At 42.0% G+C, this 16,352-nt stretch overlaps 1 long non-coding RNA gene across 1 annotated transcript in view; it reads right to left on the bottom strand.

The window, feature by feature from the left end:
• Positions 1–16,352, bottom strand: part of LOC142070759 (uncharacterized) — a 58,225-nt gene that overhangs the window by 5,033 nt on the left and 36,840 nt on the right. Inside the window, exon 3 of the long non-coding RNA XR_012666709.1 lies at positions 2,215–2,372. This is a non-coding gene — a long non-coding RNA (uncharacterized LOC142070759). The remainder of the gene's footprint in view (positions 1–2,214; positions 2,373–16,352) is intronic.

Raw genomic sequence — 16,352 nt, 5'->3', positions numbered from 1 at the left:
CCATCCCCTCAGACAGAGACAAACACCTACAAGACCTCTATCAAGCGTTCTTACAACTACAATACCCACCTGCTGAAGTGAAGAAACAGATTGACAGAGCCAGAAGAGTACCCAGAAGTTACCTACTACAGGACAAGGCCCAACAAAGAAAATAACAGAACGCCACTAGCCATCACCTTCAGCCCCCAACTAAAACCTCTCCAATGCATCATCAAGGATCTACAACCTATCCTGAAGGACGACCCATCACTCTCACAGATCTTGGGAGACAGGCCAGTTCTTGCTTACAGACAGCCCCCCAAACTGAAGCAAATACCAGCAAGCACACACCAAAAACACTAACCCAGGAACCTATGCTTGCAACAAAGCCTGTTGCCAACTGTGGCCACATAACTATTCAGGGGACACCATCAAAGGGCCTAATCATATCAGCCACACTATCAGAGGCTCGTTCGCCTGCGCATCTACCAATGTGATATATGCCATCATGTGCCAGCAATGCCCCTCTGCCATGTACATTGGCAAACTGGACAGTCTCTACATAAAAGAATAAATGGACACAAATCAGACGTCAAGAATTATAACATTCAAAAACCAGTCGGAGAACACGTCAGTCTCTTTGGTCACTCGATTACAGACCTAAACGTGGCAATTCTTCAACAAAAAAACTTCAGAAACAGACTCCAATGAGAGACTGCTGAATGGGAATTAATTTGCAAACTGGATACAATTAACTTAGGCTTGAATAGAGACTGGGAGTGGATGTGTCATTACACAAAGTAAAACTATTTCCCCATGTTTATTCCCCCCCCACACCCCAGCCCCCACTGTTCCTCAGACGTTCTTGTCAACTGCTGGAAATGGCCCACCTTGATTATCACTACAAAAGGTAGTGCCCCCCCACCCCCGCCCCGCTCTCCTGCTGGTAATAGCTCACCTTAAGTGATCACTCTCGTTACAGTGTGTGTGGTAACACCCATTGTTTCATGTTCTCTGTGTATATAAATCTCCCCACTGTATTTTCCACTGAATGCATCCGATGAAGTGAGCTGTAGCTCATGAAAGCTTATGCTCAAATAAATTTGTTAGTCTCTAAGGTGCCACAAGTACTCCTTTTCTTCTCTCACAATGAAACATATCTAAAATTGAATGTTATTGAAATGCATTTGGCATTTCCAAGCACAGTGGATGGCTGCCAACATCTTGCTGAAAAAGGACATGAAAGGCAAGAGACTTAAAGGTAAAACAGTTTAAAACTGCTTTAAGACCAATTTAACAACCAGAAGGAATATTTAAATATTATAGTTAGGCTACATTGCTTTTGAATTTCAGTTTTTGCTGTACACTCATTTACACTACAAGAGAATTTGAGCACCCACACCTGCATTTGAAGTCAAGGCCTCATTGTCTAAGGTTGGTTGGCTGCCAATGTGGTATAAAGGGGCCGCCTTAGTGTAAATAAGAATCAGGTCCAGACCATTCAAAAAGTTAAGCTGCCCACCTCAGTATTAACCACACCGCACTTGTCCAGTATAGTATGCTACACCTGAATTTTGTCACTGAAAACCCCCACATTTTCTCGCAATACATGTAAACAAGATATGGCCTCAAAAAGTAAAGTAGTGTGCCACCCACTGATCTCTTTGTACTGTGGTGACTGGCTGTGGGCTGGCATTACACAATAAGTATTCCAGCAACACCCGGGCAAAATCAGCAAAAAAGGGACACGTGATGGTGTTGCACTGTACATTGTTGTGCAAGAGAGGCAGTAGGCTTCAAATATACAAAAATGGTATGGTTTTAAATGAGACATTACAAAGAATTCACTCCATAAAATTAATGCCAGACAAGTCTATATTAAAGCAAACATGCACAAAACCCTTTCTTGAAACAGAATAAAGCAGAATCCAGATATTCACGGCATTAAGTCACATTCGTGCTCTCTCACTCTCTTCACTCACCACACACCCTCAAGCTGTCTCTAGCTATCATACATGTGCGCGCACACACTTGTATGATTTATCTCTGACTTCTCACACATACAAAACCGCCCTTGCTCGCTTTTTCTTTCCCAACCCATCATATGTGTTTAATGGGTCACAAGAGAGCGAGAGCACAAGCACATGAAAGCACGTGAGCAGCTGTGTGTACTAGAGCTAGTGCAAGTGTAGGAGTGTGTGAGATGTGTGGAGACAATGCAAGAGCCTGAATTACCTTAAAATCATCTAAAATGCAGGAAATTGTAGCTGTCATTTCAAAATTTTCCATGAGGGAAATCTTGGACCCACATCCACTATTTCTCTGCTCTCGCTCCCCCAACTCTCCGAAGCCATCCCACTTCTTTTTGGTTATCTATGAGCCTTGTTCTGCACCTAAAAAGAGATCCAGTTTTGCTGGTATTATATTTAGTGTAAAAAAAGAATTGCACCACTGTGACCTTAAAAGCACCCCTGTGCCAGATGGCACACCGATGTCATGATATTTACCCAAAAGGTGGCATGTAATTTATCATTGGAAAACTAATTAACTCACATATCATTAATATTCTAGCGTGATGTAGGAATGGTTAACCAGCAAAGAACTTTACAGATGGGCTGGAAATATGTGACTCAAATATGTTTAAACCAGGCATGCTGGGGGAGTTAAAAAACCATTTTTTTTCTCCAGAGAAAAAAAGAGGCCATATCCGGTTTGAGGTGTTGGCCAAATTCAATGGGATATTCATTTGTATCAGAGGTTGCAGGAAGAGATCATTTGCTTTGTAAAAATCACCAGTGGGCGAGGAACTACCATGGAATCTACACCAGACAGCATGGTATTTATACCCAGCAGGGGAAAGGAACTTTAGCTGGAGAGACCCTTCAGAAGAATATAAACTGGACTATAAAAAGAGAAGGAGGGAACCCCTAAGTTATCCATCTCTTGGGGAAACAAGAAAGCAGCACTTTGATTCTTTAAGAGTGGATCCTGGCTGGAACAGCCAGTCACAATGGAGACATTGCTCTAACTTGGGAAACCATCTTGAACAAAACTATAGCTGGTTAAATTAAGTTTTAGTCTTAGAAGCATGTTTTCTTTTTATCCACAGACATTTTTATCTTAGTTCTTTCTATTTGGTATCACGTATGCCTATGCCCTTTTGTTAATACATTTGTTTTACTTTTATCATAAACCATCTTAGTGCTTTGTCTGAAGCGGAAGGTTTGTCAACCTCAGTTGAGCTAATAAGCTGCTGTGTACTGTCTCTTTAAAAGAGCAGCAAATCTGGTAAGGTTTTGTGAGTGCTACAGTGCGAGGGGCTGAGCATTGCAGATAGACATTGCTGAGGAACTCAGGAATTGCGGTTCACTGATTGTTACCTGCTAGGCCAGGTTTGGACAGGCAGAGTCCTGAAAAGTTTGCTGGCAAGGCAGACAAGCTGGTGTGTCAGAAAGCTGACACATAGCTTAGCAACAACAAAAGATGTTACCCATCTCAGCTGATTTGCTGAGGCTGAGATGGGTAACACAGTGGGTCACAGTTCTGGGAACCCCAGTCGGTTGTCACAAACACCACTAACAAAAAGCCTTTCTCCAAGATGAAACTGCCTGTACATTCAGTTAAACAGAACTTAAAAGACTATCAGTAGCACTGTCTGGTAATTCCCTCTAATATTACATTAAGAGAGCACAGGTTAAGGTGGAAAATAATGAGTCAGAACCGGAAACTTTAGCTGTAGTTGCTGTCATTTTAGCTGACAGGATAGCTACTGCAGAAGATCCAATGCTTTATAATCTATAGAAAGGAACTGAAGAATGTGAATTAGTAGCTAGAACAGCAGACATCACAGGTAGTAGCGACATGAGTTATTTATACATTCTCATACAGTAGCACTGTTAGCTTTAGTTCTAGCTGAATGGTATTCATTGGATACAAAATTAGGTGAGCATTTGTATATTAGCCCCGTTATCTATTCAGTATTCAAAAATACTGGAAGAATATCACAAGTGCACAAATGGCACACTAGATTTTTAACAAAGTATCAGATGTTGGTATTTAAACTCCAAGCTTCAAAATTCATCAACTAAGAATGTTTGCGGGTAGGACGCACATACATATTTTACGTCCAGGACACGTATTTGTGGCTGAATAAATGTATTGCCCATTGAACACATGCATTCATTCAAGTGGGGCAGACCAGTTTTGAAGATTTGTGAATTCACAGCCTGAATGTGCTCAAATCAACTAGAAACTCTACTGTTTGCAAAATATTCCTTTTTGGAGGGAGGATGGGGTGAGGGATAGTATTTGATGAGGTCTAAATATTATCAAGATCTACTATGCTTTATTTTGTAGCAATAGTGATTAATTGGTTTCCCCTGCATAAATCATCTTTAAAATCTAAAGCTCCATGGCTTTCTGCCTTAACAAACATGTTACATATCATTATTATTCCCATCCGCTCTCCTCTTTTAACTGCTCCACTTGCCCCAGGGACCCCATTCTTTCTCCTCATCTCCCTCACACCTATTCTCATCCCCTCCCTTACTCGTCTCCTTAACTTTTCACTCTCCTCCGGCTCTTCCCCCTCACAATACAAGCATGCTTTTCTCTCTCCTTCTATCCAGACTAAAATCATAGCCTGTCTTTTTGATATCTCCTCATGGATGTCTAGCCTTCAGCTCAAGCTCCGCATGGCTAAAACTAAGAGCTCTTCATCTTCCTCCAAGCCCTTCCCGCTACCTCCTTTCTTGATCTTTGAAGAGAACACCACTCTTCTGCCTGTCACTTAGGCCTGTAACCTGGATATCATTTTTGACTCAGAACTCTCTGTAGGTCTTCACATCCAGGCTACATCTAAGTCTTGCAGATTCTTTCTGCACAACGTCTCTAAGAAATAGCCTCTCCCATCAATCCACACAGTTAAAACTCTAACCAGGCTCTCATCATCATGAATCTTGATTATTGCAACTTCTTTTTTTCTAGTGTTGACAAGAGCAGTCTTGCCCCCACTCATATCCATGCAGAATGCAGCTGCAAAAATCATTTTCCTAGCACAATGGTCCATGACTAGGTCTCCTAAGTGCTACAATATCATAATAAATCATAATAATATCTCAGATGTTAACTGTAGCAAAAGCCCTACGCAGGTGCTCAGAGCTGTTAAAGTGAATGTGAAAATTATTTCTCTGTCCCAGCTCAGTAGTGCCTGATATGGTGAAGGGTAAATTCCTTAATGGAAGGTGAGTGGGTATCAGCCCATCTGGGGCCATATATAGTTTGGATTTGTTTGTTTGTTTAGCATGGACTAGCACAAATCCTGCATACCACGTTGATAACTGTAACTATGCCTTTCAAACTTGACTGCACCTCATTCAGTCACTGAGTATAAGAAGAAACCATTTCAATGAGACACACAGGAGAGGCCAAAAGGTACTTAATCAGCCTGGCCCTGGTAAGAACTTGTTTATTGTACAGGAAAATGATTGAGCAAGCATAGGGACATAACTGTGTATTGTTTGTTATTTTCCTCTGAGGCAGAGACAAAGAACGGATTTTGAAGCTATTTGTTATGCCAGAGATTTATTGTAGATTGCTCAAAGAAAACTGATAAATAAGTGCAAAAGAGACAGGCCTCCTTTCTTCTAGGTATGGACTAGACCTGAATAGGATCAATTCAGTCCCACTGGTATCCTTGTATGCACACTGGATCATACCCTCAGCTGGCATTAATTGGCACACCCATGTCTCTCAACTTGCCTAGATCCAAATGTGTAATAAAGTATGTGATAAAGACCCAAAATGAAGGACATAAAAAAAATTATGCAGGAAGAAACAAAATGCTGTGGGACTCATTGCTTAAGCATGAAAAACTCTTTTTATAATCTCAGATTCATGGTAATTTACAACAAATTTCAACAGCAAATATGAGGGACACCAAGTTCGTGAGTCTTAGGTAATTGTGACTAAAATGAGTAACTCACTGGAAATTAGGAACAGTTGAGGGATATGGGTATAGGACAATTACACCAGTTGAAAGTCAGGCCCACGATTTTAGTAAATCCATTTGTTTTTAATCAGACTCTGAAGGCTCCCCACTACCACTGTGCTCCACTGGTAATCCCTCATCAGCATGGATCACTCCTACAGATGATGATGGGCAGAGATGTGGGTTGAGATTCTGATGTGTACGCTCAGAGAAGCGAGTAGCAGTGTAACAATACTAGAACATTGGAAAATACATGCTGTTTCTACCACTGCTACTTATGGAAACAATTTAACAACAGTGATTCTCTTTTTCCAAATGAGACATTTTTTTACTCAGCATAGTTCATAACCTTCCCATAGCAAGCACTACAGATCAGAAAAATATTTGAATAGGGCCAGAACCAAAACTCTGGATCCAAATACCCCTGAATCTTGGAGGTGTTTAGATCTGAAGCTCTACATACAAATCAACCAGAAAGTTCTGAATCCTGACAAGACCTTTTTCTACTTATAGACATTGGGATGCTGTGATGGTGGCATTTATTTACTAGGTTCCTTCCAAGCTAGAATGAATGCTTTTTGACTGAGTCTGCATTCACATGACTTACATTCTGAGTTTCAGCTTATAATTGGGGTTTTCCTGTGCTTCCACCAATACCATATGCATTTGACAGGGGACTTCCACTGAGCCTGTGCTTTCACTGTTCACATATTGTGTTCCAGATTGTAATAGGAGACTTGCCCTCCACCTATTTCTAGGTTACAGTTTCCTGGGTTCTGGATGGTCTAAGGGCATGTCTACACTGCAATCAAACACCCGCAACTGGCTGTTTAATTGCTGTGTAGATGTTTGGGCTCAGGCGGGAGCCCAGGCACTAGGACCCTTCAAGGGGGAAGGATCCCAGAGCTGCAGCCCGAGCCTAAACGTCTGCCCTACAATTAAACAACCTAAATGTCTAAACCCGAGAGCCTGAGGTTAGGACAGCCAGGGGTGTCTAATTGCAGTGTAGACATACCCTAAGAGTCCTTTTATTCCCCCATTTGTTCATTGGGTTCTACATGATAAAGAGGCCTGCACCTCCCTGCCATACCACATTTCAGATGGTGTAGGGACCCTTTCCTGCACTGTCTACATTCCATGTTCCATGTTGTAATAGGATGCATTTTTCTGACCCTGTGCTCACAGTTCTATTTTGAAACTGGATGGAGTTTTGGAGTTGACTATTGGCCAATTTTGTGTTCAATGCACACAATCCCAGGGATTATGACAGGCAGCACTGGGCCCATCTCCTCTTAAAGGGGCTAAGAGACCCTATGACACAGGGCTACCACATTTTTTCCATCTTGTGGGCCACATTTTAATACAAAGCCTGCCTTGTGAATCACGTCCTCACTCACCCTTTCACAATGGCACAGACCACTTCCCTTTGCAATTGTTTACTTGGAAAAGAGGTATTAGGAAAGAATTTAATGGTGTTTAGCTTCTTCTAAAGCTATTTAGCAACTGAGAAGAAGCGTACATCATGTGACTGGCCAATCCTCCACAGACCACGAGCAACTGTTCTGTGGACAGTCAGCATTCTACAGACCACAGTCAAGAAGCTTTGGTTTACAGTAATTTGGAAGCAGCCCAATCTAATGAGGTAAACATAAAAGGTGCTTTTAGTAAATTGCAGTTCAAGTGGCACATCTGGGGTTTGCAGTCATTCCTTCACATAATCCATGAATGGAGCCCAAATGAACTCAAACTCCCTCTGTTTTGATCTTGTTTTATGTATAGCTTTTTCCAATGAAAGAATATATTGCAAGTCTTTTTACCAGTTCTTCAATATCACACAGTGTCATTTTTCTTCAACAAACCAATATATGTATTGTTGGACAGCAATATATATATATATTTTAAAAATGCTTGAAGTTTCTTTAAAGGCGCAAAATTTTTATAAGGAAATAGTACTGATTTTTGAGAATTAACTGGATTCTATTGAAATGCACTTTCAATTTTAACTCTTTTTTTTAAGGACATTATTTTTGTTTGGTAATATTATTTGTTATAATGATTACCCTGTGCACTGAACGAGCAGGGGTCCTGTGGGAAAAAATAGCATGTAATTAAAGACAGTAAAATAAGGCACACAAGGAGCCAGAGTTAAAGTTGCAGAAGAAACAAAAATTCAGGCATTTCCCAGTTTTTGAGTGCTTGACTTTACAGTCTAAATAACAGGGTTGTTTGTTTGTTTTAAATGCAGTTTCATGGTGGTGGGGAGAGGAGGGAGGAAAAAAGGAAAAAACAAACTGTAATGTGAAATTGTCACGGAGTGTGGGGGAGTCCAGGCCCTGCACCCCTCTTCCTGGGATTCACTGAGACTATCAGCCAGCCAGTAAAACAGAAGGTTTATTGGACAACAGGAACACAGTCTTAAACAGAGCTTGTGGGTACAACCAGGACCCCTCAGTCAAGTCCTTCTGGGGGAGCAGGGAGCTTAGACCTCAGCCCTGGGGTTCCCTGCGTTCCACCACCCAGCACCAAACTGAAACTAACCCCCCCTTAGCAGGCTCTCTCCTGCAGCCTCTGTTCACATTCCTGGGCAGAGGTGTCACCTCTCCCTCCCCCTCCTGGCTCAGGTTACAGGCTCTCAGGTCTCCCATTGAAACTCCCCTGCCACATTCCCAGGTCAACACTCCCTCCTCCCTGCTGCGTCACATTCCTCCTTGACACCATGGTTCAAACACTGAACCTTCAGCACAGCCTTACACCACTTAAGCAACAAGTTACCATGCAGGGCGCACCTCAGACCTCTTAATAGTTATGCTCAAATGCACCCCCCTCGGGTAGCAGGCTTCACTTCTTTCACTTCTCTCTGGTGGTATACTGCAGTTCTCATGGACTAGATCTCTGGGTTAGAGCCTCTTTATTTTCCAGTCACATTGATACAAGAAGCCCAACTGTATTTGGCACCTAGATTACTAGGGCCAAGTGCTAGGACTGCAGGCCAGGAGAAAGGCTTAGGTGCTCTCTTCCCTCCATACACAGAGGCTGTCTGTTTCTATAGTTCCCAATGCCGCACGTGCTGTGGCTGCACCTTTGGGGGCATTATGAGCCCAGCACTTTCTAATGTTCTTGTTCAGTTATTATTCTGGCAGGCTCTCAACATTTCCCTGAAGAACACCAGTGAGAGAAAGCAAATGGTGATGTTAAACCATTTATATCTTAGCTAAACCTGAATGGAATCACACGGGATAAGGACAAAGGCACTTCTTTAGTCCGAGGGCTTTCTCCCTACTAAATTTCAAAGGTTTGTGGTACACAGTGAAGATGATACACCTCAAAAAAAGTTGCCCGAATCTTTTATAAAGGAAAGTGTTGGGCAACCTAAATATAAGAGTTGCTACCAGATTTTCCCCATAATTCTTCAGATTCTGACCTGTAACAAGTTCAGCTAAAACTAAGCAGAAATGTATATGAGTTATAAAAGTCTTTATGACATTTCAATATATTTTAAACAGCTGAATAGATTTGCATTTCCTCTAAGTTCTTAGAGAATATAACAATCACAGCAGTGGTGCAAGTGGAACTAAATCTTTAAGTCACCAGCACAAAAATGTTAAGAATGAATCACCCAAGGTAGACAGATAGATGCAGAACACAGTCTACAATGTGTGAAACACACTAATAGCTGTAAAGAAACTGGCTAATAGCATAGACTAGTGTTTGAGGGTCCAGCAGATCCAATCTGACACTATTCCAGGGATATCAGCAGATGACTTCAAACACTGTATCAAGAGACAGAAAGTTTAATCGCTGCTCTCTCATATAGCACAACGAATAGTGATAATATTCCGGAATTTAGAACTCCTAAAATATCATCTGTTGCCTTTGGCAGCATTGTCTCAATACTCTGTTGAGCTCAGCTCCTTTAGTGAAGTGTGTCAAATACATTGGAGGCAGATGCTGGAACATGAGACATGCTAGAACTTCCTTGAAAGCCTTTATAAGAAAAAGAACATTTAAAACTAGAATAAATGTATGGAAATTCTAATATTTACTCCCTTCAAAGACACTTTCAAGCCCCTCTGTTCCCCCACTCATGAACTCTATCATTCTAAGAAGTTCATTGCCAGAAGTGATTTTTATGGGATTCACTTCTTGGAGTGAGGTTCAAAAACAGGCTCCCAAATATAGAGCAAAGTATCAATTAACTTTCCTGTAATATAGATCAGTAAGTAGCCACATATTTGGAAAAAACAAAATCTTTGCAGGTATTTGTCTATGGGATGAACTGGGCCAGATTTTCAGAACTGACCATTTGGCACCTGGTACAATTTGTCAGCAGGGTGATAGAGGTGGCTTGACTTCCAGATCCTTGAGCTGTTAGGCACTAGTTTAGTTCTGAACCAAGCAAGCAACACTGATGTTCCGCTTTCTAGGACACCAGACTAATGTCCAAGAAAGGCATGAGTGTCACCGGTGGAAGCCTGAGTTGGGATCACCTGGCTAGGTCTCAGAGTAACAGCCGTGTTCGTCTGTATTCGCAAAAAGAAAAGGAGGACTTGTGGCACCTTAGAGACTAACCAATTTATTTGAGCATGAGCTTTCGTGAGCTCTAGGTCTGCGAGGTCCAAGGCACTTTTTATATTTCACTATATTCTACTGACAATCTTTGTTTGAAACTAACTTGTGAGTTGAACTGCAATAATGGCTTTTGAAGTACAGTCCATGAAGCCATTAAGTGATGAAAAATAGTTACCTTAATAAAAACAGAACAATGGGCCATACTTATTCAGTTGTCTAATAACTCAGGACTGAACCTCGTCCAGCTGTGTTTGGCCAAGGTTAAATATAACGAAAGACTGATTGCAAATGTGGTTTTAGTAGCTAACAGTCCCTGCGCGGGTGTCCTAGCTTGTGGTCTCATAACCAACTTGAGCCTGAGGGCATATTAAGCAACTAAGCTAATAGAATATGGGAGCAAAAGGTTACAAGAACCATGGGAATTAAATCTGTTACAATACAGAAATCATTTTTAGTTTTAAATACAACTTTACAAAGCAAAGTCACAAATGACTTCTTTAATTGTATTCCTTAATGTCACTATTTCCTTGTACATGGTACTGGCAGAGTGAAGTGAAATCATTTTCTGCAACCCAAATTTCATTAATATAGAGAAAGACATTAGAATACAAAGAAAATTCCAGTCCAGGTCCTTGCCTAACAGCTAAACAATGGCATATTAGCTATATTATGTCACGGACTGGAACATAGGCGGTCAGACCTGGTGCTCAGAGCAGTGGTGGTCAGGCCTAGCAGTCAGAGCAGGAGTTGGGAGTCAGGAACTGGGATCAGAGCCAAAGACAGGCAGGACTGAACCCAAGGGTTGGAGCCAGAGTCAGTAGCTAAGGGTAGGGCATAGAAGCAGGGAAATGGAACAAGGCAGGAGGGCAGGAACCAGGAATAGGACAGGAAGACAGGAATTAGGAACAAGGCAGGATTCAGGCTAAAGGGCAAAGTCCAAAGTACCAGCCAACTAGGGATTCACCTAGTTGCTCAGACAAATTCCTGTGACTCCTTCTCGCTTAAATAGTGCGTCTAAGCCAGTGGTTCCCAAACTCGATCCGCCACTTGTGCAGGGAAAGCCCCTGGTGGGCCAGGCCAGTTTGTTTACCTGCCATGTCTGCAGGTTCGGCCGATCGTGACTCTCAGTGGCCGCGGTTCGCTGCTCCAGGCCAATGGGAGCTGCTGAAAGCAGCGGCCAGTACGTCCCTCGGCCCGCGCCACTTCCAGCAGCTCCCATTTGCTTGGAGTAGCGAACCGCGGCCACTGAGAGCCACGATCGGCCGAACCTGTGGACGCGGCAGGTAAAGAAACTGCCCGCCCCACCAGGGGCTTTCCCTACACAAGCAGCGGAACAAGTTTGGGAACCACTGTCTAAGCCAATTAGAGAGGCCGGATTTCTCTTCCAATCAGGAGCTTTGTGGGCAGTGCTTCTGGTAAGATAGGGTCCCCCATTCCATGTCTCCTGCTGGTACCAGTTAGCTGCAGAGTGGTAGTATCTGAAGACTGTCTGGGAACCCACCATTCCTCACACATTATGCCAAATAATTCCTTTCTAAAATCAAAATTTTACTCCTCAATATTCACAGTGGATCTTGACTTCAATATTCTTCTCCCCCAATATCACTGGAACATCCTCATACTCTGTTCAAGATTCTATATACGGCTATAGCAGAGTGATTGGATTAGCTGATGATGAGTTGTTGTAACTCGAGCTGTTGCAGCTGGAACTCTTGCATTACTAGCTCAAACTTTAGCAGCACTCAAGCGTCAACCCAACACTGGTTAAAGTACCACTTAACTCAAGCTGGAGATTTTTGTGTGTGCATGGAACTCAAATCAGCAGTAACAGTGGAGTTAAAACCCAAGCTAACTATGCTGTAAAGACTCACCCATAAAAAACTGAACATGATGCTGATGAAGATTAGGCATATCCTCAGACACTTCTCTGTGGACTCTATATGAGCATAGCTGTGTTGCTGTAGCTATGCTGACATAACCCTGTAGCATAGATGCAGCTCCCACCAGCGTAGGAACACCACCTCCCCGAAGGACAGGAACTATGTTGATGAAAGCATTCTTCCATTAACACAGCTGTATCTCCACTGGGGGTTAGGTCCACATAGCTGTGTCAGTAAGAGGTGTGAAAAATCCACACTGCTGAGCAATATAGTGATGTTGATATAACTTTTATATGAAGATTAGGCCTCTGTGTGGACAACACCAATAATTTAGCGTGTGCATAGGAGAGGAGTTATAATATTTAACGAGCTCTTTGGGCGATGTTATGAAGTTTATAAGATAATGATGAGCAATGGCAAGAATTTCAAAGATTCCAGATAGTGAAGAAAGTCATAATTAAGAACAGTAATCGCAGAAAGAGAGACATCAACAAGAAAACAAGAGAAAGGCACAAACATAGGCTAGAAGGTCAAAGGAAATAACTATATCTAGTATGTATTTTTCCAGCATGAGTAGGAAAAGTGTCATACTGAATAAAATTTGAGGTGCTGGAGAAAATATTGGGCTACATTTTGAGCAAGGCAGATGTAGAAATTGCTCGCAGAATGAGATGTCTCCGCAACTTTATAACAAGACTGCAAACAACACAAAAACCATCAATAAAAACATTCAGAAGTGACTTTCTGAAAACTGTAAGAGGCCAGATAAGTGTGGGGTGCTCCAAAGATAACTATGGAAGAGAAGAATAAAATTAAAAAAGTGAAAGATCACGCGCTATCCCAGTACCAACACCACCCCCAGAGGCACAAAAGAACCATTAGGGGTGAAATTCATCCCAGTGCAGAGGTTCCTGCATTAGATGAAATTCATCTTAAAATAATAACTCATGAAAAAAAAACTATGTCTCAGAACCTTTACCATTGTTTCACCAATTACAAAGAAGTCCAGAACAAGATCACGAGTGGTGACTAGACTTGAGGAAATTTTGAGAAAAATGATACAGGAACACGATGCTAATTTCTAAATAGAATTTTGCTTTGCACCCCCCCTCTAGTCATATGTGTGAGTAAAGTTTTGGTCAGACAAAATTTTCACAGAACATGAATTTGGGGTCTGTAGCTGAAATATATTCAATCACAAAATAAAATTCACTGCATGTGGAAGAAGTTTATGAACATTAGTTCATCCAGTCTCAGAACAGAAATAAAACTACACAAACTAAGTGACCAATCACAGAGATCATACATAAAACAAATAAAGGAATACTCACAGAACGCAGTTAGCAAGCAATCCATTGTGCAACCAAATTTCAGCCTAAACAGCCAAACAGTTTTAAAGAGTATACAAATTAGCAAAAAATTAGTCTATTGATGAGTAAAAAAAGAGGTACATCTGTCAAACTGTTTAAGAACTGTTCACTTCTTTGTGGTGACACAAATTATGACAGATTTGTTCTTTAGTGACTATTCATTCAGCAAGTCAAATTTGACAGTTTAACTTTCACAAAAGGAAACAGACATGAAACAACATAGATGGAGGAAAGGAAAACAAACTGGAAATAAAAATATCCTTAACCTATGACATCCAGCACTTCCAAGAGGCTGCACATCCAGAGTGTAGGGTGCTGAAGTGGGAGTTTGCAACATGGGTTCTATTTCTGGTTCTGCCACTGACCTACTGTATGTATGACCTTGGACAAGTTTCTTCACCTCTTTGTTTTCCGTCCCACAGTTTGTTTGTCTTGCTGTCATGGATCCACAGGTGCTCTGGGACAGCTTTGGAACAGTGCCTGGGAGGACCCCTTCAGGGTGCCAGACCCCCTTAGGGTATGACCCTTTCACTAGGGTAAGCCACTTGGTTTCACTGCCTCCCTGGACTGAACCTGGGAGTCTTCAGCACCCCTGCTTCACACTGTGAGCTCCCATCAATAAGTCCACCTGAGTTAGACACCTGAGGGAGACTTGTACACCCAAAGGGAGCAATGCATCCCCACTTTCAGCATCTGCAATGGACTCTTACCCAGCGTTGTAAAAGCAGTAGGGTTTACTAGCTGTCTAGAACATAGCATAAAAAGTCCTTGCTTAGCACTGAGAAAAGAAAGTTACAGAATAGTCCATTCTGGTTACCCAGAGCTCCAGCCAAGTAGTGTCCACGCTTGATTCCTGCTCTGTCCCTCTTAGTTCCAATTCCCAGGCCAGTCCCACTTGGCCCCTCCTCAATCCTTTGTTGTCCAGCTGGTCAAACACAGCTGGCTTCCTGTGGAGGGAGTGGGCCCTCAATGGTCGGGAGTTGCTAGGTAGTAAATATCCTGGTAATTGGATTTACCACTGTCTTCATAGACCTCCACTGACCTGGGACCCCAAACCTAAGGCACCTAGGCACCATTCACACCTTTGTTGTAGTCTGCCCAAGAGTAAACAGCCTTTTCCCACCACCTAGTTAACCATGCAGCATATAGGGGAAACTGAGGCACACACAGTATTCAGACAAACAATTCCCACTCTGTCACACTTCCCCATTTAGACTACAGGCTTTTCAGAGAAGAGACTGTTTCATTTTTGTCTTTGTACAGCATCTAGCAAAATGGAGCCCTGACCTCAGTTTGGGCCTCCAGAACTACTGTAAAATAAATTATAACTAATAATATACTAATAATAATGCCAGAGCTGCCTAGTTTAGACAAATTGAGAAAATGACACCATCTAAGGGCGGATGTCTAAGAGCCCTACTCAAGACACAAGTAATGGTATCTGATAGCAAGAAATACCCCCCAAGCAAAAGACCACAACTTTGTGGTGAGCTGTACAGAGATCAGAAAGGTTTAGACATGTACTTAAAAGAAATTTGGCAAGCAAAGCCATATTTGGTAAGCTGACATATTGCTACAAGCGAGGTCAGCATTTAAATCCTCTCCCTTCCCTTCTGCTTAAGGAGGGGAGGGGCAGGAAGAGGGAGGGCTACACTTAATGCTGAAAAGTCTTTTTGAAGTATTTGCTCCCTTGACTAAGAGTTCTCAGTGTGGCAACACCTAAAATCAAGATACATCAAAGGAGTTTCAAAATAAACAGCAGCTGAATGAAAATGTATGAGATGACAGATGGAATAAACAATAACTATGCATATGTTTAAATCATCTGAAAGTGATTGCAGCAATGTGTAAAATATCCTTAAATAGATATTTAAATGGCAGCTTATTTCCCCAAGGAGAAAAAAATATCTGCTTAAATCTTAAATAAATCCTGTTTATACTAAACTGCATCCTTTTTCTCCTTTGGTGAATCACTTTAGGAGCTTTCCCTACCTCTCTGGTTCACTATCTATAAAACAGAAACCACTTTGGCTCTTGCCCAGATTTGCAGCCAAGAGATAGTGGGTTTCTGGAAGCTACTGTAATGTCACTGTACAAAGCCCACAACGCTATGTAAACTACCTTTTGTGCCTACTGTGCACTGGTGTGAATTTCACCCTAAGAGAACAATATCTTTGCTATGGAATGTTTCAGAGGAACAGCCGTGTTAGTCTGTATTCGCAAAAAGAAAAGGAGTACTTGTGGCACCTTAGAGACTAACCAATTTATTTGAGCATGAGCTTTCTGTAGCTCACGAAAGCTCATGCTCAAATAAATTGGTTAGTCTCTAAGGTGCCACAAGTACTCCTTTTCTTTTTGCTATGGAATGTACGTAAAGAGGATGATGATTGAGGGGAGAGCACATTTCTGAACCACTTTTCACAGTGCATTACTGCTAGGGCTTGAGGGCTGAGGAATCTTTCTTGGGCAACTTGCAATGTCTTCACCTCATAGCGAGGGGAGAGCAACAACAGGAATGCAGATAGACTCAACTGGAGGCACAGGACAACAGGAAAACTCAGGATG

This window comes from Caretta caretta, chromosome 1 (genome assembly GCF_965140235.1).
Source record: "Caretta caretta isolate rCarCar2 chromosome 1, rCarCar1.hap1, whole genome shotgun sequence".
Taxonomy (NCBI): domain Eukaryota; kingdom Metazoa; phylum Chordata; order Testudines; family Cheloniidae; genus Caretta; species Caretta caretta.
Note: the sequence above shows the minus strand (reverse complement) of the source record. Positions and strands in the feature narration are given on the sequence as shown.